Genomic DNA, 20,350 nt, shown 5'->3' with positions numbered 1-20,350 from the left:
GGAAAAATATTCCATGCTCATGGATTGGCAGAATTAATATTGTGAAAATGTCAATGTTACCCAGGGCAATATACACGTTTAATGCAATCCCTATCAAAATACCATGGACTTTCTTCAGAGAGTTAGAACAAATTATTTTAAGATTTGTGTGGAATCAGAAAAGACCCCGAATAGCCAGGGGAATTTTAAAAAAGAAAACCATATCTGGGGGCATCACAATGCCAGATTTCAGGTTGTACTACAAAGCTGTGGTCATCAAGACAGTGTGGTACTGGCACAAAAACAGACACATAGATCAGTGGAACAGAATAGAGAATCCAGAAGTGGACCCTGAACTTTATGAGCAACTAATATTCGATAAAGGAGGAAAGACTATCCATTGGAAGAAAGACAGTCTCTTCAATAAATGGTGCTGGGAAAATTGGACATCCACATGCAGAAGAATGAAACTAGACCACTCTCTTTCACCATACACAAAGATAAACTCAAAATGGATGAAAGATCTAAATGTGAGACAAGATTCCATCAAAATCCTAGAGAAGAACACAGGCAACACCCTTTTTGAACTCGGCCATAGTAACTTCTTGCAAGATACATCCACGAAGGCAAAAGAAACAAAAGCAAAAATGAACTAACTCTTGGGACTTCATCAAGATAAGAAGCTTTTGCACAGCAAAGGATACAGTCAACAAAACTCAAAGACAACCTACAGAATGGGAGAAGATATTTGCAAATGACATATCAGATAAAGGGCTAGTTTCCAAGATCTATAAAGAACTTATTAAACTCAACACCAAAGAAACAAACAATCCAATCATGAAATGGGCAAAAGACATGAACAGAAATCTCCCAGAGGAAGACATAGACATGGCCAACACGCACATGAGAAAATGCTCTGCATCGCTTGCCATCAGGGAAATACAAATCAAAACCACAATGAGATACCACCTCACACCCGTGAGAATGGGGAAAATTAACAAGGCAGGAAACAACAAATGTTGGAGAGGATGTGGAGAAAAGGGAACCCTCATACACTGTTGGTGGGAATGTGAACTGGTGCAGCCACTCTGGAAAACTGTGTGGAGGTTCCTCAAACAGTTAAAAATATACCTGCCCTACGACCCAGCAATTGCACCGTTGGGGATTTACCCCAAAGATACAAATGCAATGAAACGCCGGGACACCTGCACCCCGATGTTTATAGCAGCAATGGCCACGATAGCCAAACTGTGGAAGGAGCCTCGGTGTCCAACGAAAGATGAATGGATAAAGAAGATGTGGTTTATGTATACAATGGAATATTACTCAGCTATTAGAAATGACAAATACCCACCATTTGCTTCAACGTGGATGGAACTGGAGGGTATTATGCTGAGTGAAGTAAGCCAGTCGGAGAAGGACAAACATTATATGTTCTCATTCATTTGGGGAATATAAATAATAGTGAAAGGGAATATAAGGGAAGGGAGAAGAAATGTGTGGGAAATATCAAAAAGGGAGACAGAACGTAAAGACTGTTAACTCTGGGAAACGAACTAGGGGTGGTAGAAGGGGAGGAGGGCGGGGGGTGGGAGTGAATGGGTGACGGGCACTGGGGGTTATTCTGTATGTTAGTAAATTGAACACCAATAAAAAATAAATTAAAAAAAAAAAACAAACTAATGAACCGATACTTAAAAGCAGTAATTGCCGATTGTGTTAAGTGCTTTGGAGGATTTGATAGGGTGTCATGGGGAGAGTACTGAAGTTGGGAAAGGAGACTCCTGCAGACCAGAGTTGTGAGGACAGTCTTGTGAGGTAGCATTTCACCTGAGAAGAGACCTGAAAGTGAGAAGCAGCCAGTCAATGAAATAAGTCAGATATAATGCTTTCCATGAAGGAGGAAAGCAATTATAGGGGATTCCTCAGTGTCCCGGGCCCTACCATTAAGTTCTGTTGGTTGAGGCATAGTGTGTCCACAGGAGAGGGCATGAGATAAGGTCAGAAATGTATATCTTCAAATAAATATGTTATTTGAGGAGTACAATATGTAGCTTTTCCAATATCCATTCTTCCCTCATTCCTCACTAAGAGTGGTGATTTTATCCCAAACTGTAATGTTGCTAGATAAAAGATACCTTTCCTGGCATTTTTTTGCATATTGGTTTTGTTTTGTTTTAACTGGTAGGGGTGGTCATTGAGATATAGGCAGAAGACATTAAGATGTTGGGTAGATTTCTGGGAAATCTCTTTAAGGGAATCAATGCAGCTGGGAGACATGATCTCTTGCCCTTCCTTCCTTTTTTTTTTTTTTTTTTTTTTTTGGTTGTTAGGCTAGGACTCAAGCAGCCACATCAGGCCATGTGTCAATCTTAAGAATAAAAGCCGTGAGTAAGAATGGTGCACAAATCCGGACAAAGCAGAGTCCCCATTGACTAGGGTGCCTCCATATTAGCCTGAGTGCCTGGTCCCCAACTTTTTCCATATGGGAGAAAAAGAAACCTCTACCTTTTCCCAGCCAAATCAATTTAGATTTTCTGTTTTATGCAGCTCAACATGACTCTTTCAAAAACACCATATCTGGTGTTACTTTAGATTTTATCTTTTAAGATTCAAATGCTAGTTATTGAAAGGGAATACATATGAAATAGTTTACTGGGAAAGGAGACATAGCTAAGATTTTTTTTAAAAAATAGAGGTATTTTGAGAGGGAATTTCCCATTACTAAAAATGTTCTTCAAAAATATTTTCAGAGATGATTCATATATACATTTTTCATCCTTTTTAACATTTAAAATGAGACAACTTGAAAGATCTTACAAGTAGAGAAATGAAAACCTCAAAATGTCCAAAAACCCAAGAGGGAATTTGTCAATTCTGAAGCACCACTCTTTCGAGTTTAATGTATCATCATTACTTGTTATACCTACCCTTTTGAGTGGGAATTAAAGTAGGTCAGTTATTCACATTTACTTTTTACCAATAATTCCAAAAATTAGTTGTATAAAATTGTTTTTGAAAATCAATGGATGTTCTTGGCTCTGTCTTCCTTCTGTTAATATTAAGCACCATGTCCCTTTTGGGACTCATGAATTCATGTTGTCATATCTGAGACATCATCCTATTTATATTCTTATGAAATCACTCACCTTAGAAGGAAGAGGCCATTGGCAGACTGGCTTTCCATTTTCATCTGGATAAAAGTAAAAGTGCAAAGGAGGAAACATGATTGTTTTCCTTAAATTACCATTGTTTGCCAAATAGGCACTTTAATTATTTTACAGTTAACTCGCTTATTGTTAAGGTCTAATAGCAAAACAAATAGCAATGATTTTAGAGATTTTAATAAAAATTCTGATAGAGAAAACCATTGACTTATTTACTAATTTTCTTTAATAAGTGGAATTATCCTTCTCTAGTAAGTTATACAATTTATTTGATAAAAGGAGGTCAAAAAAGTTTTAAAGGAAGGTATCAATAAAATATTTAAAAATTGAAAAACCCATTCTAAGAGAAATACCCCAAACAGTCAGAGGTATGGTTGTGAAGATGACAGACCTGTATACAACTAAGCTTGGTGCAAACTTCATACTATAAACAAAATGGTGCTGAAACTCAAGGGTAAGTTAATTCTAATAGGAGAATCAAAGAGGGCTTCTGGGATAAGGTGGCATTTGAGTGGAAAAGACAAGAAAGATTTTGAAGGTCTGCAGATTGTGAGGAAGGCGTTTTACACAGAGAAGAGAGCATGAGCAGAAACCCAGGGGTGCGGATATGTTTGGTAAACTTGGGAGAGCAAGGAGGGTTAGATTCTAGGAAGAAAGAAATGGAGAGTGGATGTGGTGTGGGATAGTGCAGGACTCTTGTTCTTCAAAGCCACATCTCATGAAGAATAAAAGAGTAAAACAAATGGCTAAATGAGTGACAATTAGAGAAGGTAGAGTGAAAGAGGAAATAGGATACTGGGAGAGAAAACAGCCAAAGTTGGACCCTGCTTAGACAGGCTGCCAGGCATTTCAGTGACATTGAAACTGAGACGTAAGACGAGTCATGTTACATTTGGAAAAGAGCACTTCAGGCAGAGGCAGCAGGATGTGGTGTGTTTAAGGGCCTGCCAGTGTGTCTAGGAGTAGTTGAGTGTATGAAAGGGAGTAGTAGGAGGTAAGGTAGGAAGGGTACGTAGGAATCAGATCATCTCCAGCCTTCTGTGACATGTAAGTAACTTGGATTTTATTCTGAGTGCACAGAGAAATCATGGAAAAGATTTAAGCAGGGAAACGGCATGACTTGGTTTATGACTTATTAGATCATTAACTGACACATGGAGAACAGATTGGAGAGGAGGAAAAGAGACTGAGAGGCCATTGCAGGAATCCAAGTGAGATATGGAGGTGGTTTAGTCTGAGAGGTGAGGGATGGGGTGCAGTGGATTTGAGAGATACGTAGGAGGTAGAATCAAAAGGATTCATTATTAGACTGGATGTTGGGTCAGGACAGTGGAGAGGGAGCAATCACATACAACTCTAAAGTCTCATAACTAAAGTTTTAGTGAGATCCCTACAGTTGCCACATTCAGAAAGAGGTTATAAAAGAAGTTGTAATTCTCTAGAGTTTTCAAGATTCCTATTCAACTTACAGATTATAGAACAATATAAATAGGTAGCGATTCTGTTATCAAAGTCAGACCTATTTAAATCATAATCTCACCTCTCAAGGACCCACCGCTCTATAAAGAATTTAATTTTTGAATAAATTATTCTTCCTTAAAATCTGAAAGTGGATGACTTAAAATAAATATAATACTCTGTGGTAATTGTAGGTTAATTTTTGGATTTTTTTTTGCAATACTTCTGAAAGTATTTCAATTACATTTTCTTGTTGATTTGGACAGTTTATAGCTTAATCTCTTTTTTTTCTAGTGTTAATGATGAAATATTCATCCTCCGTGATGAATGGAGGTAGTAGACAGATTCAGCTGAATAACTGAATACCTCAAAACTAATTTTAAGCTTTTAATTACTGTTCCCATGAAGACTCTGACCAGATTGTTAGGGCACAGGGCAAAGAAGACAGATTCCTTACACTCCTCAGTTTGCACTTGATTTGGTGAAATGATGCTTTGAACCATCCCAAAAGGAGTAGAAAAGAAGCCATGTTGTTTGAATGCCATGAGGTCGCCTATATAACTGATTACTGGCTAAACTCTATTTTTAAGTAGTCTATATATTGGCACCTTATACGTGACATAGTTTTAAATATCTAAGAAGCCATATATATATATTTTTTTGGTTCCAAATTTCAAAACAAAAGTTTTCAGAGCTCAAGTAAATAAGAGGATCAATGATATTTTTCTTGACTACTGCTGTTCCACCACATAGAAAGAAGAATTCCTTTTTGAAAGATGTATTTTTAAGTGCCTTTCAAAGAAGTTTGGATTTGGGCTCCTGGTGGTGCCTAGGAAGTGAAATGAACCATAAATGAGACACATCAAAAGTAACTTACAAAGAATTTTTTTAATATTAAAGTGATGAATCAGAGCTCAAATTAACAAGTAAAGGAGTCTGCCTATAATGAAAATCTTTTTCCAACATAACACTTCATTATAAAGGGAGTTTTTCTATAATAGAAGCAAGTGTAATTACATTTTTATATATAATTAGGACATTATTATCATTTCACCATATCAAAGTTCATTATGAGACATCTCCGATACATTTTTCATAGAGCAAAAATAAAAAGAGAACAGGAGTCCTTCAATTAGACTCATATAAGGACATCCACAGAGACTGAGGGAAGCTGATCAAACAGCTTACTTCGCCCAAAAGGGACCAGGTGGAACCCACGTTGCTTTTATGACAGAGAAGTTGCTTTTCTTTTTGTATCCTGCATAATTTCCAATTACAGTTGTTCACCCTGTCCTATTCCACCACAAGAAATTAAAGGTGCAACACACTCAGCTGGAACCTCCAACATTTCAAGCTGCTGTCCCTCAGCTCCGGGATGTATACCTGCCTCAGTAGAGGTCTCATCCTGCCGGACACACACCTGTCACACTGGGGAGGGTCTACAAACTGCTCTGTCGCACCAGTTTTATAAAAAAAATACCCGTGGTACCCTTCTTCCCCTGCCCCCCTCCCCATCTTGTAATGTCTTTGGAAGATACTTAAGTAGCTTCTACAGCATAAAGAAGTGACATGTTAGTAACACATATAAAACAGATTATATAACATGAACAATCTGCCATGTGTTGGGATTTGTGTGTGTGCAAATACATTTGGACTTGTTCATCTATTAACATGTTCACAGCCAATGAAAAGCAGATGCATCTTATGCATGATTTTACAGTGGAGGTTGCTTCTGGTGCAGTGGAAAGGATGATAGCATGATTTCAGAACCTCTTAGTACTCCAAACTCAGAATTTCAGAATTTCTTTTTTTCAGCTTTTCAGCTTTGGAACCCTCACTAAGCAGTGCCTCACTAAGCATTGCCTCACTTAGCCTCTGCTCTACCTGCAGGATGTGTGGGATGTGTCAGAGCAGGGATTCCTTTAGACCCGAAATGAGATTACTGGAAGGTCGGCAGTGGTAACTGAGCTGAGCATCCTCCTTGTACATATGCACCCAACCGACAGGAAACAGACGCACAACCCAAGTCCCCCACTCCCCACCTTTCTGCTCCACCATATATGGATGGTATTGATCGTGTTTCTCTACAGTTTCCACAGTTCCCAACAAGAAATTTTCTAAAAAGCTGAGTGATCTCTACTGCACTAAATAACTTACTTTTATTTGAGGATGTGTGTGTGTTTTATGGTATACCATCCCCCTTTTTTTGGGACAGCAGTTTGGTGTGAACCGCTATAAGTAAGCAAATAAAATACATGTAAACGGTCTCCAAAAAGATGATTTAGAGGATGCTTCAAGACCTTCAGGTTTATAATCTTACATACCAATTATTATTATAATACATAAATATGATAACTAAGTGGGTTTTATAATTAATAGGATTTATATAAATAGGCAATCTATATATGGCAGCTTTACCTGGGCTGTATAGATCTTTTATTCTACGTGTTTTGGGCTCTTTCATTGCATATTATTTCTCATAATATCCCCATAGATACTTACCAAGATGTTAAAGAAGATTTCCAAAGAATCAGATCATTTATGGCACAGATGGATTTGAAATAATACTTTTATCACTTAAACCAACCACACTGCTTCTCAAAATAGTGATAACTCATTGATATCAAAATTGTAATTACCTTGTTTGACTATTCACTTGTATAGTTGTAAATATGGTTGTTTAGACAGAGAATCCTGTTTAAAAATAACAGGATTGTTATTTTTTGTTATTATATACATAACAATTGTTCTATATTGTATAGCGTATATTTAATATAAATATAACATATATAATATATAGCTGTATAACAGTAACAATTGTTATTGTTATAATTGTCTCCCTAATCTCTTAAACCAAATTTAGTGATCAGTAACTTTTTCCTGTACTTATGTTTCTGCCTATAATCCTTCCATGTTTCTGTTTGTATCATCGCTTTTTTATGGATTAAGTCTTTCTGAAAAACAGCAGCCAATATTTCTATACTGAGGTGGACCTTCTGCTTATCCATTTAGACTATTCATAAGATTTAGTTGTAAATGTTAGAATTTTCTATGAGAAATTATTTCTTAGAATCAGATACTTTTTTACATTAAAATGATAAATATTAAGATGATAGTAAAATTAGAATGACAGGTACTGTTTGTGACTCTTTAAGAGGGAAAATCTGTTAAAATGCCTTCTCATTTTTTGCTTTCTAAATTTAAAATCTCTAAGTTAGCACAGAGATGTGTCACATTTCCTTTCATTAACCTAAAAAAACAAAATCGTCTACCAGGTACTTTATTTAAATATTGCACATTAAAAGTCTACAAACTACCTGCTTTTCTTTTAGCTAAAACAAAATTCAGCCTATTGAAAACAAGCAATGGAAGGGTGAGCAAATCAAGTATCAGATTAATTTTATTTAACTTTGATCACGTAACTCTTGACATATCTTACAGTAAATAAATGCTTTGACAAAAAGTGAATACATTTATATTGTGGACAACACTACTGTCCAGGCGTTGCTGAGGCTGGCAGCCCAAGTTTTGAGGCTGTCTCAAATGAAATCAGCCTATCCGTGAGGTGCATCTGCACCAATTCATGTGTGTTTGGTTGTAATTGGTTTTGCATGCTCTGATTTTTTAAGAGTCACGGGCTGTCTATGCATTCACATGTATATATTTACATATGTTTCTTCCATTTGTAGATCCTTTGAGGGAAGGAAACCTATTTGCTATTTTATTTATACCTCTTTAAGGTACCTGTTAAAGAGCTTTGCCTACCATAGGTCTTCAGTAAATATTATTGATTCGTTTCCTAACTGCTGATCACCCTTACATTTTTTTTCCTTCCATGGTACTGCTATCTCCCAAATAAGCTGAAAACTCCTTTCTTTTCAGAATACATGAGTACTGATAGGGAAGACTGGACCTGAAGGAGTGTAATGTATTATAATGTCCCCACTGCATTTGTGATAAATACATTCTAAGGTTCCAGATGTCTTCCTAAGGAAATGTCAAGTATGTGCTTCTTATTTACAGCAGAAGCATCTTTTCACAAATCAAAGAAAGTACAGGTTTTTTCACTTTGCTTTTGGGCTACAGGGCTGGGTGAAGCACCTCTTTTAGCCTATCAAAGGACTGATCACACGTTCAGAGTCTGAAGTTATGCGGATTCATATTTAATTATGTTAGCCAATTATTTTGCTACACTCACAGAAGGGGAAGGATGGTGACATAGAAGAGAATTCCCAGATCACATAAAGTATTGCTATCCCTCCTAGCCATCTCTCCCATACTATCTACATATTCCTGTATCCTTTTTTTTTTTTTAATGAAACTTTCATCTCTGAAAAGAATAGCATTAAAATAAAGTGCTACAAAAGGAAGCTGTGTTTGGTATGGAGCAACATGCTGGAAGTGCTTGCAATTGAGAAGTGCATCTTTTTGCTTCTCCAGAGGGAAACATGCTTGATCTCATTGTGTTTACAGTTAAAAACTCTAGACATGTTTTTACAACTTTGACTCCGAATTGGACTGATTTATTATACTTGAGAATGGGAACTCTGCTCTTTTTAACTTTTAGCTCCTCAAGGTTAATATTGATAATTATTTTTCACAAAGAATGTGTGTATTATGTTTGTGCTTCATTCAATACAAGGTGGCTATTATTAGGGCAATATTCAAGGTGAAATTAAAAGAGGGCTTTGCAACACTTAATGGAGTGACTAATTCTCAAGCTAATGTGCTATTTTCTTGTGCAAGAAAATAGAAGTTTTATGAGTGATAAAATTAAGTGTCTAAATTTATTCTCTTTATTAATATTTCTGGCCTGGGGTGAGGGGCAATTTATTAAAGACTGAAATATTGTTTTAAGGTTTCACTTGTGGTTTTCATATGTATTAAGATAGAATGGATCCTGTCATAAGTCTCCAAGTGAACCTCTTCACTTTACACTTCTGTAGAAAATCAGGCAGACAGTGGTAAACTATGGTTCATAGGAGAAGACCTTTTCATTTGATTGTGCAAAGGTTTATACTTAATATTTTTCTTCCATGACATCTGTCCTTAAAAAGCTTTCTCTTGAGTCCTCTCCATCGGCCTGTCTGTGCTGTGCAGTCCTGCAGCTGCCCATTCGCTCACACCTGCACGTACGCTTTCTTTCAGTTAGATGCTTGCAGACTGACCACGATGCCACTAGCCGCTCCTGCGGAGCTCTCACCCTGGCGGTGAAGCTCACAGAAGAGCATGAGCACTAGGATAAGGCTCTCATTATTTCAAAAGCAGCCCGTGCTTGCTTTTCCTGAATCCTCCTCCAGGAGAGTGCTGTGTGAGGGAGCCTTGCCTCGGTCTGAGACGCTTCAGCAGCAGTATTTCAGGTTGACAGCCAGCCTTCTCCAAGAGAAGATGCAGCCCCAGCTCTGACGCCCCACGATGCATCGCAGTGGCAGCTTGGACAGCTGTCATGGCCAGCTCGGCTCTTGTCTTCTCTGACCTCTTTTGACCTCATTTCATCCATAAGTAATGCCTGAAGTTTCATCCAGTGGTTGATGCTTCCACTTTGATAATGTAATTATTAGGGTCCCCCAGTCAACCAGTTGGCCAGATGAGCATGAAGCCCAATCTCTTCCAGAAGCCCTTGGCGCCTGACAGATGGTTGCGTCAGTCGTGTTTAAGACCCAGTGTGTGCCTGTTGCCTTTTAGGCCCCTTTAAACGTACCGCCGAGTAGAGTGTGAGAGGGAAGGTCCAAACAGCAAGACCGGATATGATGCTCAAAAACAACTGAGAAGAAATAAAGAGAAGATAGTATAAAAGGACACGATGCAGATTTGGGGGGTGGGGTGGATGTGTTTGGGGCATTGTCCATGAAACTAATCCCAGCAATATCTTTTTCCGTTCATTCTGATCCTTTTACCTTAAATCTAGGATCCCATTCTCCCCTCCTGCACTTAGATGTGATTAAGAAAAAGTCTCCCTCAAATCAGACACAACTCTGAGATTTCAGGTGCCACTCACCCCTCCGCTGGTGTCCCTGGGCAGGGTACCACTGCTCAACTGTCCCTGTCAGTCATATTTACCTACGGCCTCCTTAGTAACATTAGCAGAAGGCAATAGACCTCTTCTCTTGTAGCATCGGGAACTTGCCACCTCCAAAACAGTGCCAGGTCTGGATAGCTAGTCCCTGAAGCAAATCTGCCATGTAGCCACAAAGCCATGCTGAGTGTGTCACTTCAGGAGGCCAAGATATCAACATTATAGACCACTGAACCTAAATATCATATACTTAGTCTTATTTCCACAAAGGGTTGATGAGCACTCATTTCTAAATAATTGCACTAGAGAGTAGCTTTTTTATTATTTATAATGAACTGGTGACTTCTCAAAATGAAAAAAGTAAAAGTGATCTTTACATTCTTTTAACTATTTTAAACAAATACAATGCTTTTTTGCAATCCGTGAGGCCGACAGGTAGATTGCACTCTTCAGCTTTGTCTCTCATTCATTCATTCATTCATTCAGGAAAACATGAAGTGTGTATTATCTTCAGTGGTTGATTCAGGTGCAGTAAAAAGTACCGCTGTGCATAAAGGCCTGGCTGCTATCTGCTCACCGAACTCACTGTGTAAGACAGAAGAAGAATGATCTTTCTTTTGTGTATCTTATAAGATCATTATGAACTGAGTTCCCTTTCCCCAGAAAGAAGCCTGGGATTCCCAGCCAGTTATTCTCAGCACGTGTCAGATTAGATAGTACCGAGGGGTAGGGTAATGAATGAGGCGGCCACTGGCAGAGTTTTCGCTCAAGCTCAGTCCTGCTAGAATCCCTCCAAGTATCTCTTGAATCCGGGCTCTTTTCCTCAGGTGGAAATTATTGTCCCAATATGGAGAACCCTAAGTTATCTCCTTGCACCAGTCTCTTCTGGAGGGGCTAATGTCACTTCCTTATAGCTCTCAGAGTATCATAAAAAGGATGTCAGGTTGTGTTACTCTTCCCCTTTGCTGGAAACTTCCAGTTGGCTGCCTATTGCCTGTAACATAGAGACTGAATACCTTAGTTTAAAGATATTTATTTATTTATTTATTTATTTATTTATTTATTTGAGACACAGAGACATAGGCAGAGACAGAAGCAGGCTCCCTGCAAGGAGCCTGATGTGGGATTTGAAACAAGTCCCGGGATCAGGCCCTGAGCTGAAGACAGACGCTCAACCACTGAGCCACCCAGGCATCCCTGAGCACCTTAGTTTAGCATGTGAGTCCTTGTAGGGTATGCTTCAAACCTACTTCCCAGTCTCATCACCTGTCATTCTGTACCCACTGCCACTCACACACATGCCGCCTGAACTCTGGCATTGTCACCATTTCCCAGTGCTGCTGCTCATCCATGACTCCAGGCCTCAACACATGCCATTCATCACCTTTGTCCAGCTGGTAAGCTTCTCCTCACACATTAAAGATGCAGACCCCAGATGGAGTCTTGCTACATTTGGCCTGGCAGACAGTGCTATTCCTTCCTAAGAGATCCCGCAGTACTTTTTCATTCCTTTAAAAGATGTTATTTTAAATTTTGTGCTTACACATGCCCTCTGCAAGATCTGATGAGATCTTGGAGGAAAGGAGTGTGTCTCACCATTCTCATATCCTAGGGACCCAGCAAAGCCCTTGGCACAGAGTGGTATGCTAATAAATGTCACTTGGATGTATGGATACATGAAAGAGAAATTGATGGTGCCTGCTCCGAGGGCTTGTATCATTACTGCCCCCATTTATTCATGGTTTAAAAGAGCTAAATGAAAGAGTCATTCCATGGATGTTTCCATAGCGAGTACAGGGCCACCTCTGGCACACATCATATTCAATATCCGGAAGAAGAAGCTACTGGGGCTTTGAATATAGCTATAAAAAGCAAAGTTCAGTATATAGGCAGATTAGTTCCTAAGCACAGAAGCTTGGTTCATCACTTCTCCCAGCTGCCCCATTATTAGTAGTTGGGTCAGGCTTATTTGGATGGAGCCACTGGCAGTCTTTCTTTTACCCATTGTTATTTTCTTCTCGCTTCGAAGAAGTACGGCCTCACTTGTTTGAGTGATTGTTGCTCTGCGGTGCCAGGATGTTTTAGAACAATGTTATGATGCCTGGTTGTACCTACCACCACCGAGACAAGCCCAGAAGTTAAATTATGAAGCAAACGTAAGCTTTGAAGACATTTTTATTTAATCTGTATTCCCCTGTTTCATCTGTACATCCATCCAGCACAATCTGCATCATTATTAGCCACATCAACTTGCTAAAAAAAGAGAGAGAGAGAGAGTAAAAAAGTAAGACATCTGTGTTATAGCATTAATATATTCAAAGGTTTTTACTTTCATCTTGCAGGCATTAACAGTGTGTAAATGCAATGTAAGCGCAACTTACAACAGCACTAAGTTAGCAGAAGAAAAATGTGCTTGGGAGCCTCGGAAAGAAGGAGGGCTTGCCAGGAAAAAAAAAAAAGAAGGAAAAGGAAAGGAAAGAAAGAAAGAAAGGATATGTCTGCGTGGAGAGGACAACCAGGTTGGGAATTATGTAAAAAGTGGAGGTTTATCTATAGAGTATTTTGCCTATTGCTCTTCCATAGCTTTATTTCGAATTGCTAGCACAATTTCTAAGGCACTGAGGCAACCCTGAAGCAGTGTGCTGAAGGTGTGTTTGTGCTGCTATGCCCTCTGGCTTGGCTGCCAGCCTATTCCCTTAGATCAGAGCCAGAAGGCAGACTGTTTTCGAATACCGATCACCTCACCCGGACCTAATCCTTTGAGTTCTCTTTGGCATCTATTCCTTCTGCCAGTTTCCTCTTCTGTTCCTCTCTTTTCTTCTGAAGTTGACAACAAAGACATCCTCAGGGCCCTCCTTGATGTAAGACCACTCTTGATGTTATTACAGTGTGTTTTTTTTTTTTTGGTACCCTAAAGTTGTGCTACTTTTATATTCAGCTAGCACAATATTTGCACACCAGAAGATAAAGAAAATGTGAATATGTTATACAGAACGATCGTTTCTTTTTAATTTGTACCCCTCATTGTTTTTTGATGTAAACCCTTTCCTTTCCCTGTCACTCATCTACATACCTGATCAAGAACCTGAAGGTCTTTCTTTATAGACGATGCTACTTCTATACCTTAAATTGGCCTGACCTGCCACTTTTAATTTTAAAAATATGGCTCTATGAGATATGGATGAATATGGAATTTCTGTGAAACACAAAACTTTTGAACGGTTCCTGTCCTCTGTGATAGTGAGTTTTAAAAGGGAAATCTCCAAAGAGCTAATTAGTAGACAAGTAGAGCTCAGCCTGAACAAAGCTGAAAAGATTGCAGATAACTAAAAGGACCTGGCCATAGCTGACAAAAATCAAAGCCCTGACAGAGAGCTGGCGGTAACCTTGGGCTGCTAACTGACAGGGACAATAAAAAAAAGCCCTTCTGAACCTGGCAGAGAGTGACAGCCCCACTCTAGGCTCTGGGACGAGCACAATATCTCCACCGCAAGGAAGCAGTAATCTTCCAGCGGGCAAAACCAAAGGCTTTTGCCGCCCACCTCAACTCCAAAAGATGGGACCTGGGGCCTACCACCATTCATGGCGCAGGGAGGGGAGTGGGGAGTGAGCGAGAGATAGAGAGATTGATTGATTGAGATGGGACCCTTGAAAAGTTCCAGGCTAGTAATTCACTTGACAGTGGGATCTCTTTCTGGGATGGTGAGGAAATGTGGGGTGGCCCAAGATAGAGAAGGAACAAGGCTGTGGCCCGTGGCTCAGGCTGAGGAGCAATGAAGAAGAGTGGCAAGTGCTAGTTGGAAAAAGCCTCTCCAGACCAGGACTTAATGAGCCCACCAGCCAACAAAACACGGTTGCAAGTAAAAGGCATGGCACTGGAAAGAGGCTCTTGGCATGTAAGGACAAAAAGGAAGTAGGAGTCAAGGAAAAAGAGTCACAGAATGGGCCACTGTAATTAGTAATTCCTTTAATTTTTTTATGTAAATTCAATTTGTCAACACATGGTATAACATCCAGTGCTCATCCCATCAAGTGCCCTCCTCAGTGTCCGTCACCCAGTCACCCATCCCCTCACTCACCTCCCCTTCTGCATCCCTTTGTTTGTTTCCTAGGGTTAGGAGTCTTTCATGGTTTAGAAAACACCATTTGTAAAGAGGGGTATGAAGCACAGAGCCTCATTCTTAAACTGCTAGCCTGGAGAAAAACACAAAAATCACAATCTTTAAAAACCCCCTTGAAGTCACTGAGGAGCACAAGCAAGTTCTGGTAGGTTTGCATTATGCTTAGGCATCGACAAGCCTTATTCTAGAATCCCAAAGGTGCAGAGTTCATGAGTGGTAAGAGGATGCTTCTGGTTAACGCTGAGTGATCTTAAAACTTCTCTCTGTGTTTATGGGATTCCATTATATACTTCTGGACCCACAAACATTTCTATTTAGGAGAGAAGCCAAGCCCTAACAAAGTGCTCCAAGTACAATGAGGGTACTTGAGAGCAAGCACTTAAAAAGCATTCTGCTCTGAAACGTAACTGCTAATAACATACATTAGGTGGTTTCCATTATCCCTAAATAAGGTCTTGGTTCCAGACAAGTTCTTCTGCTTCTATATTTATTCCTCCCCAAGATAGTGAAATCTAAATCCTCACTGACGCTGTAGCTCTTGAAGTCGTGGTCAGTGATTGCAGACTCCGGGCATGTTCTCTCAGAGGGAAAGGAGCAGTGAGACCAGGTGAAAGCTTTAGAGTTATAAACCTAGGATTTTTTTTTTTTTTAAGAAGAGGGCACATAAATACGCTCAAATTCAGTGATAACAAATCTCAGTTTTCTTGCTCAGACTCTGATATATGCAATCATATACCTCTAAATTCCTCTTCTTTTTTTTTTTTAAGATTTTATTTATTTATTCATGAGAGACACACACACACAGAGAGAGAGAGGCAGAGACACAGGCAGAGGGAGGAGCAGGCTCCATGCAGGGAGCCCGACGCAGGACTCGATCCCGGGTCTCCAGGATCACACCCTGGGCTGAAGGCGGCGCTAAACCGCTGAGCCACCTGGGCTGCCCTAAATTCCTCTTCTGTTTGTGTAATTATTATGGTAAATATTAATGCATTTACCATGCATCAGAAGAGTGTAACCAGCTCCTCTCTGCACTACAGTCCTGTTTCCACAAAGGACACGTTTGAGAAGTTAGAAAGCTTGGCTTGGCTCAGAATGAGGCTGATCTCATTCATCTGTCTGAAGCTGAGCAGGTATGTCAGATAATTGAGAAAGGTTGATCTGAGTCAAGCAAATATTTGAACACTTGGGTCGTGGAAAATCTGCCTCATATTAAACTCATGGGTAAAAGAATAATTTTCTCTTTTGACTTGGGTTTGAGATTTAATATATATTTTGGAAAAATAAGTGTATATCAGAACAGTGTGGTTTTTTGATGTATCTGCTCATATTTAAAACTGAGTATATAATCTAAAACAAGCTTTTTTCCCCCTCTTCAAACAAGTAACCTAGAGGCTATTGTAAAGCACAGCCTAGCAAATATTTGGTTTCTGGTTCTCTTTATCTCGCGTTTATGGGAAAAACTAAGGGTCTTCTGTTTCATAGTTAAAAGTGATGCTTCTAATTCACCCACAGTGGGATATGTTGTGTTCTTTTCTTTAGGAGTAGAAGTAGATTTTTGGTGAACCATTTGTAGGGCTAAGCCAAACATCATCCCAGGACACTAGCACATATTTGTGTGATTAGGATTCATAATAATAATAGAGAAAAATCTGAAAGAGTTTTGTTCTCTTGTTATACAGATGAGTCTCCCAAGTTCCAGAAAGGTTGAAGCTACATGGTGACCAAACAGAAAGTAGAGCCCAGGCCTGACTCTCCAGCAGAACTTCCACTATTAAGAGTCACGTGAACCATACTGGTTTAGTACTGACCAGATTACTCACCTGTTTGGGTAATTAATTAATCACTGCTTTGACTCTAAAATAAATTGTCCAAATATAAAGGCCTTGATGATCAACTCTAGGTAATATATCTTCCTGCTGAAATTTTCCCTGTCCTGAAAGTATCTTCTTTCACTGTCTTACTCTGCTTGGGCTGCCATAACAAAATACCATAGATGGGCAGCTTAACAACAGAAATTTATTTCTCAGAGTTCTGGAAGCTGGAAGTTCTCAAGATCAAGATATCAGCATGGTTGTGTTCTTGGGGAAGACCCTCTTTCTGACTGTTGTCTTGCTGTATCTTCTATATGCTGGACAGAGAAAGAGCAACATACTCTCAAGAAGCTCTCTAGCCTCTTCTCAGGTCACTGATCTGAGGGCTCTATCCTTAGGACTTCACTGAATCCAAATTATATACCAAAAGCCCCACCTCCAGTATCACACTTGGGGCTAAAGCCTTAACATACGAGTTTTGGGAGGAGACAAACTCAGTTGTAGCACTTTCCATCACTTCTACGTTCTCTTCATTTACCTTCCTAAGATGAGTTTGGGAGATCAAAACAAAAGTTGGTTATTAGTTTTTCCCCTCCGGCATTGAAAATGGCATCTGGGACCCACATACAATATCTGACATGCCACATGTTCAATATTTTTGGAATAAGTGGAAGAGCCAGTTTTCAGTTCTTAGTTAAAAATCAGTGGCTCAGCTGATTTTAAAAGATAATCCTCTACATGAATCTTAACTAGAACTCATGAAGATGACTGCTTCCTCTTTCACTTTTTACTGGTTCTACTTTACTGACTGGCCCATCTATAACTTACTGATTGAAACTTCTCCTAATATTGGGTGGTGCATATGAATGCAGAAAATTCTTCCTATCTGGACATATGCATTTGTTTGTGAACCTAAGTGATTTTTCCTCTGTGATTGTCTGTGACAAAACCTTGAGGTATGTCATAACAAAAAGGAAGAGAGAGTTGAAAACACATTATCACACAGACACAGATTATATATACTTCATTTATGTATCATCAAACAGATTTCTTTTTTTCTGAATTTCTTCAATGGGAACTCTTCAATGAATTCTTCAAACAGTGACTATAGTAGGCACTTTCCATTCTTTTCAGTCATCAAACTGAGCTTTTTAAAACAGACTTGCACCCGTGTACATAGCTATCAGCTTAAAACCATAGAAATACTACATTTTCCCCCAGTCTCTGCATACTGCCATTAACTCATCCCAATGCTGACTTTGTCTTTTCCTTTAAGAATAGAAACAAAAGCATTTTCTAAAGGTTTTCACTTAAGAAAAAAAAAAAAAGACAAATTGGCCTGGATAGTAAAAGATAAACACTTTGCCTGTGATAATTGCAATATACTTTAGGAAAATCACCAAAAGACATCAATGTTAAATGCCAAAACATCTCTAAGAAATGACAGAAAGCACATTATGTTGGCATGAAATGTCGCTCTAGATCTGTCTTTGCCTCAAGTAGTCAACAAACTTTCTTTCTATTATTTTCATAGTAGAAGCAAAGATCATTTGTTTCTCTTTTTTTCTCCTTCCTTTCTTCCTCCATCCCTTTATCTCTTATTTCTTTCTTTCTTTCCTTCCTCCCTCCCTTCCTTCCTTTCTACTTTCTTTCTTTCTTTCTTTCCTTCCTTCCTTCCTTCCTTCCTACCTTCCTTCCATCCCTCCTTCAAGTCTTAATATATAATTTGAAAGTATGGAAAAATTATATTTGAGATCTTTCAAATACTTTTTGCTAATATGATTCTCTTTTGTTTTTGCTTTTTAAAGATCACGCTCAAGATCACGTTTTTTTTTTAAGTCCACGTACTTCAGTGGAGACTGTTCTAATCATTAAAGTACATTTAGAAAATCCTTATAAGCTAAAATTTCTTATGTTACTTAGATTGGGATAAAGATTCTTTTTTTAAAAAAAGATTTATTTATTTACTTACTTACGAGAGAGAGAGAGAGAGAGAGAAGAGAGAAGAGAGAGGAGCACATGCACATGTTAGGGGAGGGGAGGAGGGAGAAAGAGAGAATTTCAGGCAGACTCTGCACAAAGCACAGACCAGTGCAGGGCTTGATCCCACTGCCATGAGATCACAACCTGAGCCAAAACAAAGAGTTGGATGCTTAACCAACTGCACCATGCAAGGGCCTGTGGAATAAAGATTCTTAATAGGAAATTTTCTTTATATATTTTTATATTGGAGGCTCCTACATTTCTACAAATGGAATAAGTCACAAGGAAGTTATCTATAAAATTAATGCCTATAAAAATACTAAGATCTGGGCAGCCCTGGTGGCTCAGCAGTTTAGCGCAGCCTACAGCCCAGGGTGTGATCCTGGAGACCCGGGATTGAGTCCCATGTCGGGCTCCCTGCATGGAGCCTGCTTCTCCCTCTGCCTGGGTCTCTGCCTCTCTCTCTCTCTCTCTCTCTCTCTCTCTCTATCTCTCATGAATAAATAAATAAAATCTTTTTTTTTAAAAAAGATCTATGGTTGTAGAATAACCTTTGTTAACCATGCTTTAAAAAATAATTTAAGTTTTTGTTTTTTGTTTTGCTTTGTTTATGATGAATGGTATGGTTCTTTCTAGATGTAGAGATTCCTTTATGATTATTCTCTTATTTAATTTTACAGGGCTTTGTCTTATAAAGCAGTATAAATGAATTAAAGATCTTTAATATAAAGTGAATCTACTCAATCAAATTAACTTGAAAAAGCTAGTTGAATCAAATCAAACAGTTATGCCGAGAACAAGTAGTTGAATGCAATCAAATGCTATTTATAAAAGTATTTTCTAATGATTTTTCTCCCAAGATAATTGGTGGCTTAATTACTCCTTTTATCCTAACTCAGCCTGTGTGAACATCACTGAAATAGAATAAAAGATAGTGTACATACAAGTGATATAGGAAAAACTTGTCCAGCAAAGTCACAAAAGATGAAAATTTAGAATATTTACCTTTTTAAGAAAATTTAATTCCAATATAGTTAGCATGCAGTGTTATACCAGTTTCAGGTGTGCAATATAGTGATTGCATAATTCTATATATTACTCACTGCTCACTATGATAAGTGCACTCTTAATCCCCTTCATCTATTTCACTTATTCTTGACCCAGAAAACAGACTCTGAACTCTAGAGAACAAACTGATCCTTACCAGAGGGGAGATAGAATACTTAACTCTAAAAAAAAGAATCCTATTTTAAAAGTATTTGTGGAAAAAAATAAAATAAAAAATAAATAAAATAAAAGTATCTGTGGAAACAGTGTTTTATATTAGAGTGTATTTGATTAATTGCCTTAAATAGCCAGTGACATTTTTTTCTTTGTTATCAGCGCTGGGGGACGGAGGAGAGAGGCACTTCATCTATGTAGTCCAAAGGTGTTAAAAAAATATTCCTATCATATAAGGATTTCTTAAAGCAATTTAAGTGAAGAATTCTCTTGCTGGAGGGTGGAAATGCTCATCGTGTGTGTTCCCTGATCGCTTTACAATCATAGATGCAACTGTGTTGACCTCCTTAACTACATGGTATTTAGTTTAACCTGAACATAAGAATATGTCTGGTTCTTTCCTCCTATTCACCAACTTTATCTCTCAACAATGTGTAGTAAAGAAACTTCTGCAAATAAATGTTACCTCTACTTTTCTTGCTATTGTGATCTGACTGTTGACTAATTATAATTGTCAATAGTTTATAAGGAATTCTATAGAATACATTAAAATACATATGCCCAGAGTGACAATAAAAATATTTAATAACCATT

General features: G+C 38.6%; 2 long non-coding RNA genes across 3 annotated transcripts in view; both read left to right on the top strand.

Annotated features, from left to right (window-relative positions):
* LOC111090082 overlaps positions 1–20,350 on the top strand; it is a 246,039-nt gene that overhangs the window by 147,894 nt on the left and 77,795 nt on the right. The gene's annotated exons all lie outside the window — the stretch shown is intronic.
* LOC111090083 lies at positions 14,302–20,232 on the top strand. Its single transcript, XR_005370837.1, has 3 exons — positions 14,302–14,886; positions 16,421–16,569; positions 19,919–20,232. It is a non-coding gene; the product is annotated as an uncharacterized LOC111090083 (long non-coding RNA).

The sequence above is a fragment of the Canis lupus genome, chromosome 15 (assembly GCF_011100685.1).
Source record: "Canis lupus familiaris isolate Mischka breed German Shepherd chromosome 15, alternate assembly UU_Cfam_GSD_1.0, whole genome shotgun sequence".
Taxonomy (NCBI): domain Eukaryota; kingdom Metazoa; phylum Chordata; class Mammalia; order Carnivora; family Canidae; genus Canis; species Canis lupus.
Note: the sequence above shows the minus strand (reverse complement) of the source record. Positions and strands in the feature narration are given on the sequence as shown.